Source organism: Neofelis nebulosa, chromosome 4, assembly GCF_028018385.1.
Source record: "Neofelis nebulosa isolate mNeoNeb1 chromosome 4, mNeoNeb1.pri, whole genome shotgun sequence".
Lineage (NCBI taxonomy): Eukaryota > Metazoa > Chordata > Mammalia > Carnivora > Felidae > Neofelis > Neofelis nebulosa.
The window spans coordinates 130,844,742-130,863,139 of NC_080785.1; the positions used below are offsets into that span (position 1 = coordinate 130,844,742).

At 39.2% G+C, this 18,398-nt stretch overlaps 1 long non-coding RNA gene across 2 annotated transcripts in view; it reads left to right on the forward strand.

The window, feature by feature from the left end:
* Window positions 1-9,158: 9,158 nt before the first annotated feature.
* LOC131511019 (uncharacterized) overlaps window positions 9,159-18,398 on the forward strand; it is a 35,833-nt gene continuing 26,593 nt past the window's right edge. For both annotated transcript variants that reach the window (XR_009261300.1, XR_009261301.1), the window contains exons 1-2: window positions 9,159-10,324; window positions 10,410-10,468. This is a non-coding gene — a long non-coding RNA (uncharacterized LOC131511019). The remainder of the gene's footprint in view (window positions 10,325-10,409; window positions 10,469-18,398) is intronic.

Here is an 18,398-nt window from a genome sequence, read left to right on the forward strand (position 1 = left end):
CTAGAAGGTGCAACATTCCATGGGAAAACTGGCCCTGTGTCTTCAGCAAGCCAAAGTCATAAAAAGAGAATCATGACAGATTGAAGAGACATAAGGGATATAAAAGCCAGATATGTTTCTTGATAGGATTCCTGCATAGGACCAAACAGTTGTAAGGTATTATTTAGCTTAATGGGGAAAATTTGTATGTGGTTTAGCTATTCAATAACATAAGAAAATGTACTGAAATGGAAAGGTAAAGATCACTGACGAGCAACGGTTATGTTTTAGAATAGTATGTAGGGTATAATCTCATGTGGGTGAAGAAAACATACATAGAAATATGTGTGTATATAAATACAAATTTACATGCACACATACAGATATCCAGAAGCATATGCACTAAAATGTAAGACACGCTAATTCTGGGTGATGGGAAGAAGTTTTGTTTACTTGTTTGCATGAGTTTACTAATTTTTTTTACAAACATAAAGTGTGCTGCCTCTAGAATAAAAAAGGGGTTATTTTTTTAAAAGGTAAAGACACTACTAAGTGTCTAGGAGGTACCAAAAATAAGCAGCCATAGTACTGTGTGTGTGTGTGTGTGTGTGTGTGTGTGTGTGTGCACGCGCGTGGGCACACACCCGTTGAGAAAATGCTTCCTCATGATAATGTTGCAAATGTTTCCTGTGCACTCGGGAAGACCATGGGGTTCTGCAGGTGCTGGAAATGGCTTAGCTAATCTCAAGGATCTGGTAAATGGATCACTTCTCTCTGACACCACAGAAGCTTCAGCCATCAAGTTAGATTAGTCACAGCATATCCATTGGCTAGCATGTTCCAGAGTGTTCTAGTATGAATCATTCATGTAGGCTTCTAATTATGTTGCTTGGTTTCCCTCAGAAATAATCGCCCCAGGGACTGAATGTTGTGTCACAGAGAAAGTGAATAAATTGGCCAGGCCTTGCCAGGTGTCAAACAAATAGGAATATACCACAAGAAAAGTGTTCCATCCATAATTAATGACAACATTTTAAAGTTTTACCAGAAATTGATAATACGGTGCTTTATTTTAATGTGATTTTCCCTTAGTGATGTGTATGTATTTTCAAGTAGGTCTAATATCAGATATACATTAAACTTTCCTTATTGAAAATGTAATTGCTGAATAGAAAAATATTATATTTATAAACTTCTCCTTGTCACTCTTTATGCAGTTATTTACTCTGTGTGTTCAATGTGGAAGTTTCAAGAATATGTTTTTCACAGAAAATATATTCAGGGCTACTAAGTGAATTGATGACTGCCAACTTTTTTTTACAACTTTTTACATAATTGTCAAATTGTTACTGCCATAATAAAAATTGGGATTGACACAAGTTTCTTTTGGAATCACATGGCTATCTTTTAAAATAAACATGTATTACCATTTCTGAGTTACAAGCCCATTTGGGTAACTAAATCTTCCTAGCAGTCAACTGAATAATTAAATAGCAAGGCAAGAGCTTTTATTATCCCTCAAATCTGCAATTGAACATTTGCGACGGAACAAATGGATCCATTCCTCTTTGGGACCCATTAAGGAGAAAGGAGAATTTTAAAACGCTTATAGTCTAGCAAACAGCAGTTGTTCAAGTGTTGAGTTCTATCAAATAAAATTAAGTGAAATCAAATTCTTTTCCCATTTGTATACTTTATGTCTTTGTTGAAATCACTTATTCTGAGACACAATAGGCTGTCACACCTGTCCCCTAAGTTTCCAAAGCATTAAGTCATTGCTCTACTGTCTAACTTCTCTTAGTGCCATATGCATTTTCCCTTAAATTTTGGAGTAAACAAAAGCTTTAACAAGTTCACAGACTCCTCTTCTTTTCAACAGAGTGACCTACTTCCAGCCTTGCTATCAAGTCCCTGAGGATGTTCCTGTTTCGTTGTAGTTAATTTGAAAATGATATACAATATGATGCTTTGGTTATAGATAAAGGGTGATAATGATTTCATCGCATTTTGCCCTTTGCCTTTCTATTTACACAGAGCCCTCTCAAATGACTTGTCCAGGGATCTAGCCACAGTGTTTACTGAGCATGCTGGTTTATAGAGTATTTCATCTAAATGAGGAGAGTGAAGGGTATCACAGGCAGAGAAATGCAAAGCCTTCGGGGCTGGAAAGTATAGATTGTGTATATTCCTTCTTTTATATCCGTTGAGTGCTTGCAATATGCAAACATCACGCTAGGTGTTAGAGGTATGTGGGTGAACCATATAGGCTCTCACATACTTTACAGCCTACTAGGAGTAGCAGATAATTACAAATGCAATTCATCAGTTAATTAACTGTAATCATGAGAAGGGGTATGAAAGAGAAAAACAGATACTATAAACAGAGATGCAGCAGGGTATCTGACCTTTTGGGTGTAGGGATTGGAGCCTGGGTAAGGGGAAATCAGTCAGAAAAAGCTTAACTAAATGCCATTCAAAAGGAAGGAAGGAGGAGGATTTCATAAGTGAAGAAGAGAGAAGTATTACAGACAAGGAGGAATTGCATGTGCGAAGGCCCTGAGGTAGAAGGGACATGACAGATTTGTTAACAAACACAATTCAACTGGGTAAATTTGAATATCTAATTGGCTTTATTAAATGATTCATGAGTTGGGTGACATCTCATCTAGCAAGTAGAGAGATACTCAAAGGAATTGTCTAAAATAGAAGGTTTTTTTAGGGAGGTGGGTGGACAAGGAAGTTATTATCGAAAGAAAAACAAAGGATTCTTTCAGGCAAGGTCACCTTTCCTTAAGGGGAAGGGCAGTGGTTCTTACTAGGTCGATGACCTCATCTTCCATTGTGGTAGGTGGAGAGGGCCCCTGTGATACCCTGCTGATTTGGTTCTGACCAGAAGATTCCTGACTGGCTAGTTAATACTACATTTATGGGGGAGGTTGAAACTGCAGTTAGATCAGGTATTAAGCCACTATTTGGTTATTTGGCTTAGCATAAGTGAATCCATTTTGGGATGGATGGTGTTTTGTTTTGTTTTTAAACACATTTTTAAGAATTGAAAGAAGACAAATAGGGCTGACATACAGAGAACAAAGAGAGAATGGCATGGTATGGCCAGAAAGGGGCAGAAGGAGAGAAAACAGGACACACAAAGGGCATCAGATAGATTTGATTACCTGGATTGAAGGTGAGTAAAACGGGAAGATTGTGCCAAATGGTTTGGCTTTACTCTAATAAGCAACAGTGCAGCACTTGAGCAAGAGGGGGAAAAAAACCAAAAAAACACAAGCACATTCTGTTGATGGTGTCAGAACAGTAGTGCATGGCCAAGGTGACATCAGTGTGGAACTAGAGACGGGGCTTACAGCTCAAAGGATACATAGAACTCTGCCCAACGGGCTTATGAGTCTGGATGCAGAAGGGAAAGAGGAGGAAGTGTGGAACTGAGACCCAGTAGAGGGATAAGAACCCATTGGCAGTGATGACAGAGTAGATGAGAAGAGGGAGAGAGAACTGAAAATAAGGCTAAGAATATAAAGCTCATGCTGATGCCACTGAATAGCCTGTAGCTGATGGCACAGTGTGGGTACATACTCCAGCTTTTTGGGGCATGTTCTACTCTGTCCCCCGGAACTGCCCAGTTGTCCTCCTTCCTCACATGCTTGATGCCACCTCCTTTATCATCTTTCTTTCCTTCTCCATCTTACTTCCCAGGTCCCCCACTTCCTGAAAACATGTGCCAGATAAATCCACTTGATCTCACATCAACTACTTCAGGAAACAAAAACTAAGGCAGTATGAGTGGAGAGAAAAAGAAGAAACACGCATGTGTGGGGGCACATGCGTGCGCGCGCACACACACACACACACACACACACACACACACACACACACATTTTCAGTTTCAACGTGTCAGCAGAGTGAAAGCTTGGGATACGGCCCTGGATGTCATCTCCATGCCCATGACAGTTGAATCCCACAAGAGGCTGAATTTCTTACAAACAAAACAGGAGGAGCACCTGGTGGCTCAGAAGGTTAAGTGTTTTGATTTCAGTTCAGGTCATGATCTCATGGTTCAGGCCCCTCATTGGGCTCTGTGCTGACAGCTCAGAGCCTAGAGCCTGCTTCGGATTCTGTGTCTCCCTCTCTCTCTGCCCCTCCCCTGCTCATTCTCTCTCTCTCTCTCTCTCTCTCTCTCTCTCTCTCTCTCTCTCTCTCTCTCTCTCAAAGATAAACATTTAAAAAATTTGAAAAAAGAAACAGGAGTCTCAGACACTGCTGGAGAATACAGAAGGTAAGCTTACAGTGGCAGAGAGGGTGTTGCTTTAACTAAGAGTGACAAAGAAGTTTGACTTTGTAGCCTTTAACACAGAAAACTTTAAGAATAGCAGCTCAGAAATTTGGAAGAGAAGTTGCACCTTTGAGAAGATTGTGTAAGTAGAGCACACGTGATGTATGAAAAGCTTTGGGGTTTGTGTGTAGGTTTTGTTTTTTGTTTTTTGTTTTTTGTAGTTTGTGGAGTAATAGGTTACTTCAGTAAGAGGTCATGCAGTTTACTTAACACAATAGGTTTAAAAAAAGACTCTAAGAGTGTGTGGTTTATGAGATTCATCTGAGGTTATTTCTAGGTGTGTTTCCAAAGTTTTTCCCCCCAAAGTATTGGCTTAGAAATTAAGCCAAAAAGAAAAATGCTACATGTAATATCGCCTTCTACCCTTTTAGCCCATTGTTATTCCAGATATTTCACCACTATTTTGCATCACTTTAATGACTTACCAAATATTAGTTAGGAAATGCATTATTATCCTCATTGTCTACAGGAGGAAATTGACACAGAGAAGAAATGTGACTCACCTAGTTACTACTTACTTCCACAATTAATGATGAATCTAGGACAACCCACAGTGCCTCACTTCTAGCATTTCTGTGTTTTGAATTTAATTAGAAATTAATATAATTTAATAGGGTTTTTTTGTTGTTAGATATTTGATGATGGTTTATAAAGGAAATGTTCTTTGAGCAATCATTATGAAATGAAAGGGCGTGTTAACATGGGCATGTTAACTGAATGAAAGGGCACGGGACCTGTTTAGACAAAGTAGTTCAGTGCCTTTATGTTACAGATCTGTCCTTTCTTGCCTTTCACATTGTCCAGTAATAGGGAGAGATTCCACAAGATGAAAGACTTACCCCCCTGAAACCATAGGATCAGGGAGTTCAGTGGGAGACACCATCCCAAAGAATTTGGTCTAACAGAGTTCATGATTATTTTGTAAGGTCTTACGGTAACCACACTAATGTGAGTTCACTTCTTGGTGAGTTACAGATAGAGATGATACCAGATGGAGTAGTCACACAAAGAAAACTTTACTTGTAGCAAAAAAGGAGATCATGGAGAATAACTCCCAAAGCTGGGACTCCCCCAGCAGGGGTGAGTGGGTCCCTTTTATTTTGGGGTAGAATGAATATAAAGAAAGGTGAGTTTTGTCATTGCATGTAGAGATGGGCATAAGGTCGTGCACATGTATGTATGAAACATACATATACATGCATCATATATTACGTTAATGAGGTTTGTGCTTATATAATGAGGTAGAGGTGACTGCCCGACACTCTATGGTCCATCTGCACAGGTAGTGGTCAGTGATCAAGCTCAATCTGGTCAAGGCTGGCTAGAGGTCTTCCTATTGTTTGCCTTTAAAAGATAAGGTTAGGGGTGCCTAAGTGGCTCAACTGGTTAAGCTTCAGACTCTTGATCTCAGCTCAGGTCATTATCTCACAGTTTTGTTTTTTTTTTTTTAATTTTTTTAATGTTTATTTTTTAGAGAGAGAGAGAGAGAGAGAGAGGCAGAATGTGAGTGGGGGAAGAGCAGAGAGAGAGGAAGACACAGAATCCGAAGCAGGCTCCAGGCTCTGAGCCATCAGCACAGAGCCTGACATGGGGCTGGAACTCACAAACTGTGAGATCATGACCTGAGCTGAAGTCAGGCGCTCAACTGACTGAGCCACCCAGACGCCCCATATCTCACGGTTCTTAATACTGAGTCTCATGTTGGCCTGTGCGCTGGGCACGGAGTCTGCCTGAGATTCCGTCTCTCCCTCTCTTGAAAATAAATTAATTAATAATAATAACAAAAGATAAGGCTAACATTCCTGTGAAGAAGAAGAAGGGGGTGGTCAGTGGGAGTCTTGCTGGTGACATTATTAGACCTAAATTATTCAGTCTCAAAGCAGAGTATTTTCTAGTTTTTTTCTCTTTCTAATTTTTTTTGGACAGAAGCAGAGTTTTAACTTGGGCTCTTGAATCCTCAGACGTGATCTTGGGCAAGGAATTTTCACTCAGACTCAGTTTCCACACCTGGGAAATCCGAATCATAAGAGTCCCTACCATAAAGGTTTCTGGTAAGGTTTAACAAAGATGATTCGAGTGAAGTACTCAGTACATAGTTCGTACTCCATAAATGTTAACTGTTGTCATCGTTAATGATCATCCGGGTCAGTGACTGAGACCGATAGGTTAAGGAATCCAAAGCTTGATGTCTGATTCTGCGAGGTTGACATTCTTTCTAAATCTCTTCATTGTTTCAGGCTGCTTTTTGTTTGTCTGAAATATAAGGGGGAATGGTGGTCTAAAGATTCACCTGGAAGCCGTGGCATGTATTTGAGGGGCTTCTACATGGACGAGGTCCGTCTGACTTTGTCTAGGTGAAAGCTTATAGCAAAGGCACCAAAAGGAAAAGTATTACTGGGTCTCCCTACTTTACTAAAGATGGTAATTGCAGTTGACGAGTAGCACCCACGGAGGCACTCAGCAAGGGTTACAGCTTATTTAAAAACGAATAAGAGCTCAAATTCAAACATTAATAGGGTGATTTTGACTTGGTATTCTTTCAAACATGTAACCACTTTTCTCTTTTTAAATTCAAGGCCAGTTGCTTTATTCCCTTGGGCCTTCATTTAGAAATGAGTGGCTCATTAATTATCTTCTTGACTGCAGAATATAGATGATGTTTCATTTCATTTTCACGTTGGATGAGTCAACTAAAAGGGGTCTCATTGCTGAAAATCATGGATCACAATTTCTCTTTGTTTCTCCACTGTTAGGAATAGCTCAGACCTACCCCCTGCAAAGAAGCATACTAATTCTCCCAATTGCCTTTAGCTTGTTAAGTAAATCTCATAAATTTGGTGCAGTGAGATGTTTGCATATAACTTCATCAGAAATATCATTTATGTCCTTTGTCGTAACCTCATGCCAGGGTAATCGTACATTGGAGACCCATCAAATAAAACGATTTATGAAGAATATTGATTCCATTCTTCTTTCCACACAGATATTTACAATTGGAAACAACTTTCCAAATAAAAGGGATATGAAATATGCCTTTGTTCTTGGGTATCAGAAGAAAGCATTTCATAAATATTCTCCAGATGAAGAAAGTTTCAGGCAGATTTGCTTGAGGTACATATTACACAGACCTGAGCTTTCTCTCTCTTTGCTTAGTTTTCAGAGTTTAAAAAGCTGATTCATAGGGTTATTTTTCAAAGGCTAGCTACTGAACAGGATGGCGTCTATGAACACTGCAAAATACAGGAAAGAAGTCCAGCCTCTGCTCTGCTGCTTACAACCAGCATCAGTTTTTCTGACTTCCACCATCTTTTTTTAAACGAGGAAATGACGCATTCTCTATGTTGGAAGCATGATTGTTTACCATTTATTTCATTTCTCCCTAAAATGCTTTTGCTCCCTTTTGTATAATCACTATGGGTTTTTAAAGGTCTTTTCTAAGCAGAATGGGTGTACTTTTTCTCCTCACCTTAACAAAAGCTATGTCTTCAGCTGTCTTTTGCTCTCTCTCTTTTTTTCCCCTTTCAATAGAACCAGTTAAACATTAGCAGCAAAAGGAGAATAATTTATTTATAGGGTATACACCTTTGAACGAATTACCCCCAAATCCCACACAGTTATAAAACAGAAGCACTTAAATGAGTTCAGTACAATAAAACAGAGTGAACCAATCAAAAAAAGTATACAAACAATGGGTCTAGACTGACTCTTTAAAGTGTGGACCAGAAAACCCACTTCTAAATGGCTTTTGAATATTCAATTAGACAAATTGTGGCCCAGGGAAGCTTTCCATTACAGTGGTGGGTAATTTTTCAATGGATGATAGACTTGAGGATGTTTTTGCATTTATAAGGAAGCACTCCTTAAATAAACACTAAATCCCCCAAGGAAGAGCAAAGAACTCTGGAGAACACAAAATCTGATTGGGTGTGACCTCAAGCACTGAGTATGTGGGGATGAGCATTGAGTACTGACTGATGAATGAACGCAGAATGGGAACAAGAATAGCAAGACACACCCAAGTCCCAACTGTGATCCCCTACATGTTCACCTGCCCCACTGGGAATCGCACTTTCATCTCTGGGCCATCTGCAAATATTGGGCAAAATTTGCTTGTTGAGGAGCAGATCCCTCTGTAGGGCTTTAGAGAAGAAAAGAAGAGGTAGCACACAAAACCATAGAGCGAGATTTCTCTGGGACATAAAGACCAGTTCTGCCTTCATTGCCAAACCCCCCACCCCCACCCCCACCCCAGGGCCAAACCTCTCTTCTCTCTGGGTCTTAGTTTTTCCTTGTGAGATGGAAATATTACTACCCATCTTGTAGAGTGGTGCATGAAAAAGCACTTGACAAACACGATGCTCAAAATGTTACCTCCATTGGGGCACCTGGGTGGTTCAGTTGGTTAAGCAGCCGACTTCGGCTCAGGTCATGACCTCATGGTTTGTTGAGTTAGAGCCCCACATTGGGCTCTATGCTGACAGCTCGGAGCCTGGAGCCTCCTTCTGATTCTATGTGTGCATGTCTCTCTGCCCCACGCCCGGCTCACTCTTTCTCAGTCTCTCCAAAAACTGAATAAAAGTTAAAAAAAAATATTACCACTGATCAAGTCATCTTAGCCACTCAACCAGCAGAGAGCTTGTGGGGGACTTGGATTTACAGGGTTATGCAAAAGGAAGTTTGCTAATGTGCAAATACAAGAAATCCTGTTTGGTAATCACCAGAAGATGGTAGCCATGTGACAGAATGGAATAAAGCCACTGAGATAAATTAACTAGCTCTGCTATATTGTAATAGCTCAAATAAAGGTATTATATTTTTTAAAAATGAATATATAGTGGTGCCTGGGTGGCTCAGTTAAGCATCCAACTTCGGCTCAGGTCATGATCTCCCGATTTGTGAGTTCGAGCCCCACATCAGACTCTGTGCTGACAGCTCAGAGCCTGGAGCCTGTTTTAGATTCTGTGTCTCCCTCTCTCTCTGCCCCTCCCCTGCTCGTGCTCTGTCTCTGTCTCTCAAAAATAAATAAATATTTTTTTTTAATTTTTTAATGAATATATAGATCAATGTGAATTTTTCTTACCTCCTGCCCCTTTCCCAAGCAACCAACTGGACCACAGTTTTTTGTCATTTTCATAGGGACCCATTTCAGCCTTTGTTGAATGTTTGTGTTGATACTAGAGGAAATTTCTTACTACTCTCGAAGTTCTGTTTCATGTTGTTTCAGTCATTGGGTTTTGCTTTAGTACTGGTTTTTTGGTCCCCCCCACCCCCACTGCAGCCAGAATGACTATGTTATCACCTAAAAGTGTCCCCTCCAACAGGGGTGTGCTGGTTTTTCTAAAACATATAAATACAAGATGCCCAGTTTAATTTAAATTTCAGATCAACAATGAATACATTTTTTAGCATAAGTATATCCCCAATGCTTTGTGGACCAAACTCACACTGAGAAATTATGGGTTGTTGATCTAAAATTCAAATGTACCTGGGTGACCTGGATTTAGGCTGGCAGGCCTACCTCAGGAGCTGGGTGTGGCCTAGAGGGTACTTCTGCATCCTCAGGAAGAAGTTTTATTCCCACCAGAGGCCCAAGCTGAGGCACTGAAGGAAAAGAGAGAGGCCCCATATATTCCTGGAATGGGGACAGAATATGGCTGTCTGAAAGCAAGGAATGGGTTTGGTCATGTGGGATTCTGAATCTTGCCGCCTCTGCAAGGGACCACCCAAGCAGGCTGTCCTCTCGTCTGAGGACTTATTCTGATTTAGTGCCAACCACAGATCTGGTTAGAAGAGACCAACTACCTGCATGTTAATGTTTGATATGCTTGTACATTTCAAATCGATAAGCAGCAAGTGGTGGTCAAACACACCCTCTTCTTTGGTGAGGTCAGTGTGTGACCCCATGAAAGGAAAATTTTGCTTTCATGTAATAACTTGAGATTGGTTTATTTTATCCCAAAGCTTTTTGCAATCAAATAAAGCTGATTTTTGAAGCAGGTAAGTGTGTTCTCTTTTTCTTTCACATTTTTCCTGCTTTTTCTATCTGTGCTAGTCTCTAATTTTAATTCTTTGTTATTTTTAGGATAAGAAGTAATAAGTACCACAAAGCTCATGAGTGTGTTGTTGTAGTCATTTTTTCAGGTAATTCCTATCAAAATTCTTGACAAAATAATAGTTGTTATTTTTGTTATGATTTGTATGCGATGCATTTTGACTTGGCTCCCATATAATTTGAACATTCAGTGGCAAATTGAGGCTGTAATGTTATAAACAAAGTCATTTCCAAGATGAATTATTAAATGTTATGTAGAAAAATGTTTTGAGTGAATTATCAGTTTATTCCATTTACCAACTATAAATTTAGGATCATAAACATGATGATACAGAGGATAGAATTTCAAGATCTCCTCTCAGTGATTCTGATTATCTTACAACAAAGATACCACTAGAGTACATTTGTAAAGAAAATTACAAATATTATTGGTTATTAAATAGGAATAGTTTCATTTTTTATAATTTTTAATATGATGCTGACATCATTTTATTGTCAAAGATGCTGTGAGAAAGTTCTCTAACATTATGCTGGAGTAAGTGAGTGGGTATGTGATCCCCTTTCAGAGCTCTCTCAAATTCTAGATGTTTTAAGTAAAAATGAATAAATATTTAATATCATAAACACACTAAGTAGGAACGTATGGTATAATATAATCTCAAAGTCACTGTGCGTAACATTCTAATTCTCCTGGCAACCTTGCAAGATAATTATTATTGTATCGGTTTATTCATGAAGAAACTGAGGCTCAGAGAGCTTGAATAAATTGTCTAAGGGCCCTGTGCTAGTAAGGGCAGAGCTAAGATTTGAACCCTGGTCTGGCTGACACCAAACCCATGTACTTTCCCTATACCATTCTGTTGTTAGAAGGAGTACTGGACAAAGATGAATGATTTATAAACTTCCTCCCTTCAAAAAAGGAATAGAGTCAATGTAATATCAAAATAAGACATTGACAAATGAAAGCAGAATACACAATCATTTAGAGCTGGTGTTGCATGGGAGTCGTGGGAAATTACTTTAGGTGAGTCCTAAACAAAGCTATGACTGTACTAGTAGCTGAGGAAGAGAGGAAATGGAAGAGTACATTGGTTGTTTTCCTCTTAAAAAGTCAAAGAATGAGCTCATTTGCAAAGGTAGTCTTTTTCCTTTCATGATCTGATGGAGGAGTTTCTGAACTGAGTTCTTTAGTGAGAAATGCTAGGTATCAAATGAATATTGCCTTACTTAATCTTTGGTTTTGTAGAAATCTAGTTAGTTTCATGGAATCCTTGAAGCTGAACTGCATTTGAGGCTAATTTGATTGATTAATTGATTGATTGATTGATTGATTTATAAAAAGACACAGTGCTGTGATCAGACTATTACATCTAGCAATCAACAGCATGAGTGAAAAAAAATCTATGTTAAAATGCTTTGTTGGAATGCTTTACACTTTTCACAGAAAGGAAACTAAAATAACCTGTTGTACAATTAGTCATGAATACAGTCCTTGAGTTTTCTGCCCATGAACATGAGTATTGTCTAAAACATGTCTTCTTTGTAGCAATTAGGCCCTGCCCCCACTGTGCTTGGCTGAGTTCACAAAAGTGTTGTAACCTGTAGCTTCCCTGTCACTTCTCTGGCTCTTCTCTCCTGCTAAGCTTTGTTTCCTGACAGTAATTAAAACCTTCTACCACTTCCATAGCTACTGCTGCTCCTGGAACTGCATAGCCACCTGGTTACGTGGCTTGGCAAAGTATTGGCCTCCGTCACCATAGGGGCCAGGGCTTCTGCCTCCAAAATTTCCTCCTCTCATGGGTCCAGAATTTGAAGAGTGATTTTGCTATAATCGCCAAAGTCATTATTAGCTTTCACCACCTCCAAAGTTGCTTCCATGGTTACCAAATCGATCATAGCTGTCCGTGTTGTCGCCATATCCACCACCAACTCAACTGCTACCAAAGCCACCTTGCCCACTGAAATTTCCTCCATGACCAAGGTTGTCATTCCCACCAAAACCACCTCCACGACCACCACCAAAGTTTCCAGAACCACTCTGACCTCTTTGGCTGGATGGAGCACTAGCCATCTGTTGCTTAGATAGGGCTTTCCTTACATCATAGTTGTGGCCATTTACAATCTGGTATTTTAGGGTGTTGTTGTTGTTGTTGTTGTTGTTGTTAATTTTATTTAAATCCAAGTTAGTTAACATATAGTGTAATAATAGTTTCAGGAGTAGAATTTAGTGATTCATCACTTACATATAATACCCAGTGCTCATCCCAACAAGTGCCCTCCTTAATACCCTTCACCCATACAGCCCATCCTGCCACCCAACACCCGCTTTAGTAACCTTTAGTTGATTCTCTGTATTTGAGTCTCTTATGGTTTGCCTCCTTCTGTTTTTATCTTATTTTTCCTTTGCTTCTCCTATGTTCATCTGTTCTGTTTCTTAAATACCACATATGAATGAGATCATATGATATTTATCTTCTCTGTCTTATTTCACTTAGCATAATACACTCTACTTGCATCCATGTTGTCGCAAATGGCTAGATTTCATTCTTTTTGATTACTGAGTAATATTTCATTGTGTAAATATAAACTACATCTTCTTTATCCATTCATCAGTTGATGGGCATTTGGGTTCTTCCCATAATATGGCTATTGTGGACAATGCTGTTATAAACAATAGGGTGCATGTGCCCCTTCAAATCAGCATTTGTATCCTTTGGATAAATACCTAGTATTTATCTATTTTTAATTTTTTGAGGAACCTCCATACTGTTTTCCAGAGTGGCTACACCAGTTTGCATTCCCACCAGCAGTGCAAAAGTGTTCCCCTTTCTCTCCATCCTCACCAACATCTGTTGTTTCCTGAGTTGTTACTTTTAGCCATTCTGACAGTTGTGAGGTGGTATCTTTTTATGGTTTTGATTTGGATTTTCCTGAGGATGAGTGATGTTGAGCATCTTTTCATGTGTCTGTTAGCCATCTGGATGTCTTCTTTGGAAAAGTGTCTGTTTGTGTCTTTTACCCATTTCTCCACCGGATTATTTGTTTGTTGAGTGTTGAGTTTGCTAATTTCTTTATAGATTTTACATAGTAACCCTTTATCCAGTATGTCATTTGCAAATATATTTTCCTATTCTGCAGATTGCACTTAGTTTTGTCGATTGTTTCCTTCTCTGTACAGAAGCTTTTTTCTTCACAAGGTCAACATTGGTTCATTTTTACTTTTATTTCCCTTGCCTCTGGAGACATGTCTGGTAAGTTGCTGCGGCCGAGGTCAAAGAGGTTGTTGCCTGTGTTCTCCTCTAGGAGTTTGATAGTTTGCTGTCTCACATTTAGCTCTTGCATCCATTTTGAGTTTATTTTTGTGTATGGTGTGAGAAAGTGGTCCAGGTTCATTCTTCCACATGTCACCATCCTGTTTTCCCAGCATCATTTGCTGAACAGTCTGTGTTCTTTCCATTGGATGCTCTTTCTTCCTTTAAGACTGGTTGGCCATACATTTGTGGGTCTATTTCTGGGTTCTCTCTTCTGTTCCGCTGATGTTTGTGTCTGTTTTTGTGCTAGTACCATACTGTCTTGTTGATTACAGCTTTGTAACACAGCTTGAAGTCTGGAATTGTGATGCCTCCAGCTTTGGTTTTCTTTTTCAGGATTGCTTTGGCTATTCGGGGTCTTTTCTGGTCCCGAACAAAATTTAAAACTATTGGTTCTAGCTCTGTAAAGAATGCTGGTGTTATTTTGATAGAGATTATGCTGAATGTGTAGATTGCTTTGGGCAGTATTGACATTTTAGAAATGTTTTTTCTTCCAATGCATGAGCATGGACTGTTTTTCCATTTCTGTATGTCTTCTTCACTTTCTTTCATAAGCTTTCTATAGTTTTCAGCATACAGATCTTTTATTTCTTTAGTTAGCTTTATTCCTTATGTATTTTATGGTTTTTTGTGCAATTATAGATGGGATTGATTCCTTGATTTCTCTTTCTGCTGTTTCATTGTTGGTGTATAGAAATGCAATCAATTTCTTTATGTTGATTTTATATCCTGTGACTTTGCTGAATTCATCTATCAGTTCTGTCAGTTTTTTTGGTGGAGCCTTTCAGGACAATCTGGTATTTCTGAATGGCATTCTTGTGTACAGTCATGGTCATCAAATGTTACGAAAGCAAAACCTCTCTTCTTGCCACTGCCTCAGTCCTAATTTCAACCACTTCACTTTCCCCGTACTGTTCAAAATAATCTCTCAGATGATGTTCTTTGGTGTCTTCTTTAATGCCACCAACAGAAATATTTTTCACAGTTAAGTGGGCAAACAGGCCTTTGAGAATTCTTACCTGAGGCAGCCCTCTGGTTCCACACCTCTCCCATCCACCTTGTGTGGCCTTGCATTCATGGCTGCATCCACCTCTTCCACAGTGGCTTACGGGACCAACCCAGATCTCTCATTACCACACAGTCCGTGAACGTTCCCCATTGCTCAGAACAGCCCCTCAGACTCTCATCAGTTGTTTCAAAGCTTGAACTTCCAAGGAAGAGCTTTTGCAGCTGTTCAGGCTCTTTGGGGGACTCTGGCTTAGACATGCTGGTGGGGGGAGGGAGACTTTAATGACGCTTCCTTGGTGGCATCCACAGGCAGAAAGGCTAAATTATCATCATTTGAAAAGATGTTTTTCATACGTAGAAATTTGGTAGACATGGATATTTATTATAGGAACCATTTTTACATGCTGGGGGACTAACATTGAATTGTAATTCACTGAAGACATTTAGACAAAGGCTGGCATAGTATGATGGAGATTGTGCCATTTGGTGATCTCATACCGAGATTGGCAAATTTTTCCTCTAAAGGCCCAGGTAGTTAATATGTTAAGCTTTGTGAGCTATGCCGTCTCTCTTCCAACTACACACCTGTGCCGCTGTTGAGTGAAAGCAGCCATAGACAGTACGTGGATGAATGTGGGTATGTTCCAATAAATCTTTATTTACAAAAACTGGCGGTGGGCCACATTTGGCCCAGGGACCCTTATTTGCTGATCCCCACTTGCACATAATACAAGATCAAGCTTTAAGATTATGTCCCTTTAGCATTCTGTCTCAAACTACATGTCCAAATGAGCCTTGTGTCCCAAGTAACTCAAGAAGGAATTGTACAACATGTATGCGTATTCTCTATTATTGCTTCATTAAAGTTTAATTCTGTGACCAGACAGCCAGAACCAGAGTTTATGCTGTGAAGATGCAGGGCCATAGCACACAGCTGGCCAGGCTGTACCGTCCCAAAAGGCTTTCAGCCACAGGAGCTAAGGGACATGGAAATCTAGCTAATGCTCTATTGGAAGGAGTGTCGTTTTCTAATTCTTACATCTAGAGGAAGAGTCTTTTTCTAATTTGTCTGCCGGGAGGGATGTCTTTTGCTAATTCCAATAATGGCGCATGGAGTGTGCTAACAGAGGCCCTGTGAAGACCTAAGAACCTGACTCATATCCTTCCCATTTTTGTGGGCTACCACTTAAAAAGCAATCTTTGCATGGTTCTTTAATAAGAATTAATTGGAAACCATAGGGTTTGGCGCCATAATCCAGGAATAAGACACTTCAGGCCTGAAAGATATTAAGGGTAGCTGTTAACAATTGACTGTTGCAACCAGAACATTGTGAGATTGTGTTTACTCTCTCTGATTTTGGTTTTAATAAACTGTCATGGACTTTAAAAAATCCTAGCCCTCTGAAATATTAGGGAAATTATATAGTTTACATAATGGGCCATTACTCTCAAGGGGATCCAATGCTGGCTTTGGACAACAGTGTGAAGAGTTTCACATTGCCTATACTCATTTTCCGATGAGATTCACCATTAAACTGTGATCAGTTGTTTAGGAATTGTGTTTAAGATTTGCTCCTTCTTCATATGACATCAGTGAAACCTGTTATAATTTGTTAAGAAAAATGCTGACATCGACTTGTTTTCTTTACTTCATAGGGTTAATTTTATTATTTTTATTATTAAAAATTCTCGTAGAAATTAAAACAGTGCTAAAATATATAAAGGCAAAACTGAAGTCCCCTGTGTTTTCTGACCTTTGTGTATTGCTGAGAAATAAGTGTCCTGAGTCAGAGCTATAAAAATATATCTTTGTACATTTCTTCTGGTATTGTTTTATTGTTGTATTTAAATCTTCAAGGACAATTGGTCCTGTTTTGGGGTATGTTGCAAGGTAGGGATTTGGCTTTTCCATCTAAATGAGTAACCAGTTTTCAACCACTGATTGACTACTACATCATGTTAGTACCTAGGAGAAGAGCTTTATGTGTATTTCTGTGGTGTCACACTCTGAAAAAGGTATTCATCTCAAGGGTGGAGATTTAATTGAATCAATAAGTTTTATTGCCTCATCAAGAACATTCATAAGTGAAACTGGTATTTTTTTTTAACTGTAAGTGGCCTAATGGGGGTGAATACAATAACTGTATCCTCAGCTTGGTCCTCTGCCTTGGTTTGTGTTAAGGTACCATCAGCTGTACCACCATTGTCTTTGTATCATCAGTGCAAATGTCAACACAGTGAAAAAGGAGAAAAAGCAGATCGTGTTTTGGTATGATTATGAAAATCATTTTGACCTTGCAGACCTTCCTGAAAGGGTCTCAGAGGACCACTGGCAATGGTCTACAAGTTCCATGAGAATAAGAATTCTGCCTATCTTGCTAGTCATTGAATCCCCAGTGCCTGGTACATAGGAGGACAATTAATACTTATTGAATGAATATGTGTTGCCACCTGTATCAATTAGCTTTTGTTGTAATAATTACGTATAGCAAGTAACTGCAAAATCTCAGTGGCATTATAAAAGTAAGCATATTTTACTCCTGCATGTGCTGGTTGCTTGGGATTCTCCTGGTCTTGGCTGGGTTTGTCTGGGTAACTCTGCTTCTTGCTTCTGGTCCATGTGTCAGCTGGACTCATTCAGTGCTTAGTCTCTCATCCTTCTTGGGCCAGTGAGCTAGTTAGGGCCTATTGCAGAGACACAGAGAGAAACCAGAAACACATTGGGCCTTTGAAACCTTGGATGAGGCCCTGTCACTACTACCCATATATTTTTGCCCAGACAAGTCACATGGCCAAGCCCAGAGTCAAGGGGCAAGAAAGGATTCTTTGTCCATAGTAAGGTCATGGCAAAAATGTGGATACAAAGAGATAGGGATGGAGAACTGAAACCAAACTACTAATAGGGAGACCAACTCTTCCCAATTTGCCTGAGATTTTTCTGGATTTACCCCTGAAAGCCCGACATTCCTAGAACCCCCTCAGTCCTGAAAAAACTGGGACAGTTGGTTACTGTAACCGCTCCCCAATATATTTTGAGCTGTAAGCAGGTTGAAAATTGTATGGTGTGGGAGCTGGTCCCATTTAAAATTTTTTCTCAAGCACTATAACTTTAGATGAAAGTATTTAATAGAAAACAACTGGTTATAATTGGGGAAGGAATAAATGTTTCATAATTATTTTAACCCTTCACTAAGAAAGACATATTCCATGTATATAGAACCATCAGGTCAAACTTTAATATAGCACATTTTACTTGAACACATTTTTAAACTATATACTAAGAAAATTCAATTTTAAATGTATACATACTATATCATTTATATGTGATAAACTATGGTAGCAATCTCTTATATTTTGCAAATATCTTTTAACATTTTCTTCAATTCAGTTCATTTTTATATCCTTAATCATAAAACTATAAAAACAAGATGATATTGTTACTGGTACCATGTAATTATGTAACAGCTCATTGGGCAAGAAAGAGCACATTTAAAGGAGTGAGGTAAGCAAAGGATATTTTGGAGGTATTAATGACCTTGGGTATCGAAGCTAAGAGACTGAAGCAAATTTATGGGGTTACATTGCATCTTTAGCAGTTAAAACGCAAGAGAGAAATAATAAATCAGCTGAATCGTTGTAAGAAAATTGAATATTGTGTAGAGAGATTAACAGAACTACACAGGAATTGCGAGACGTATAT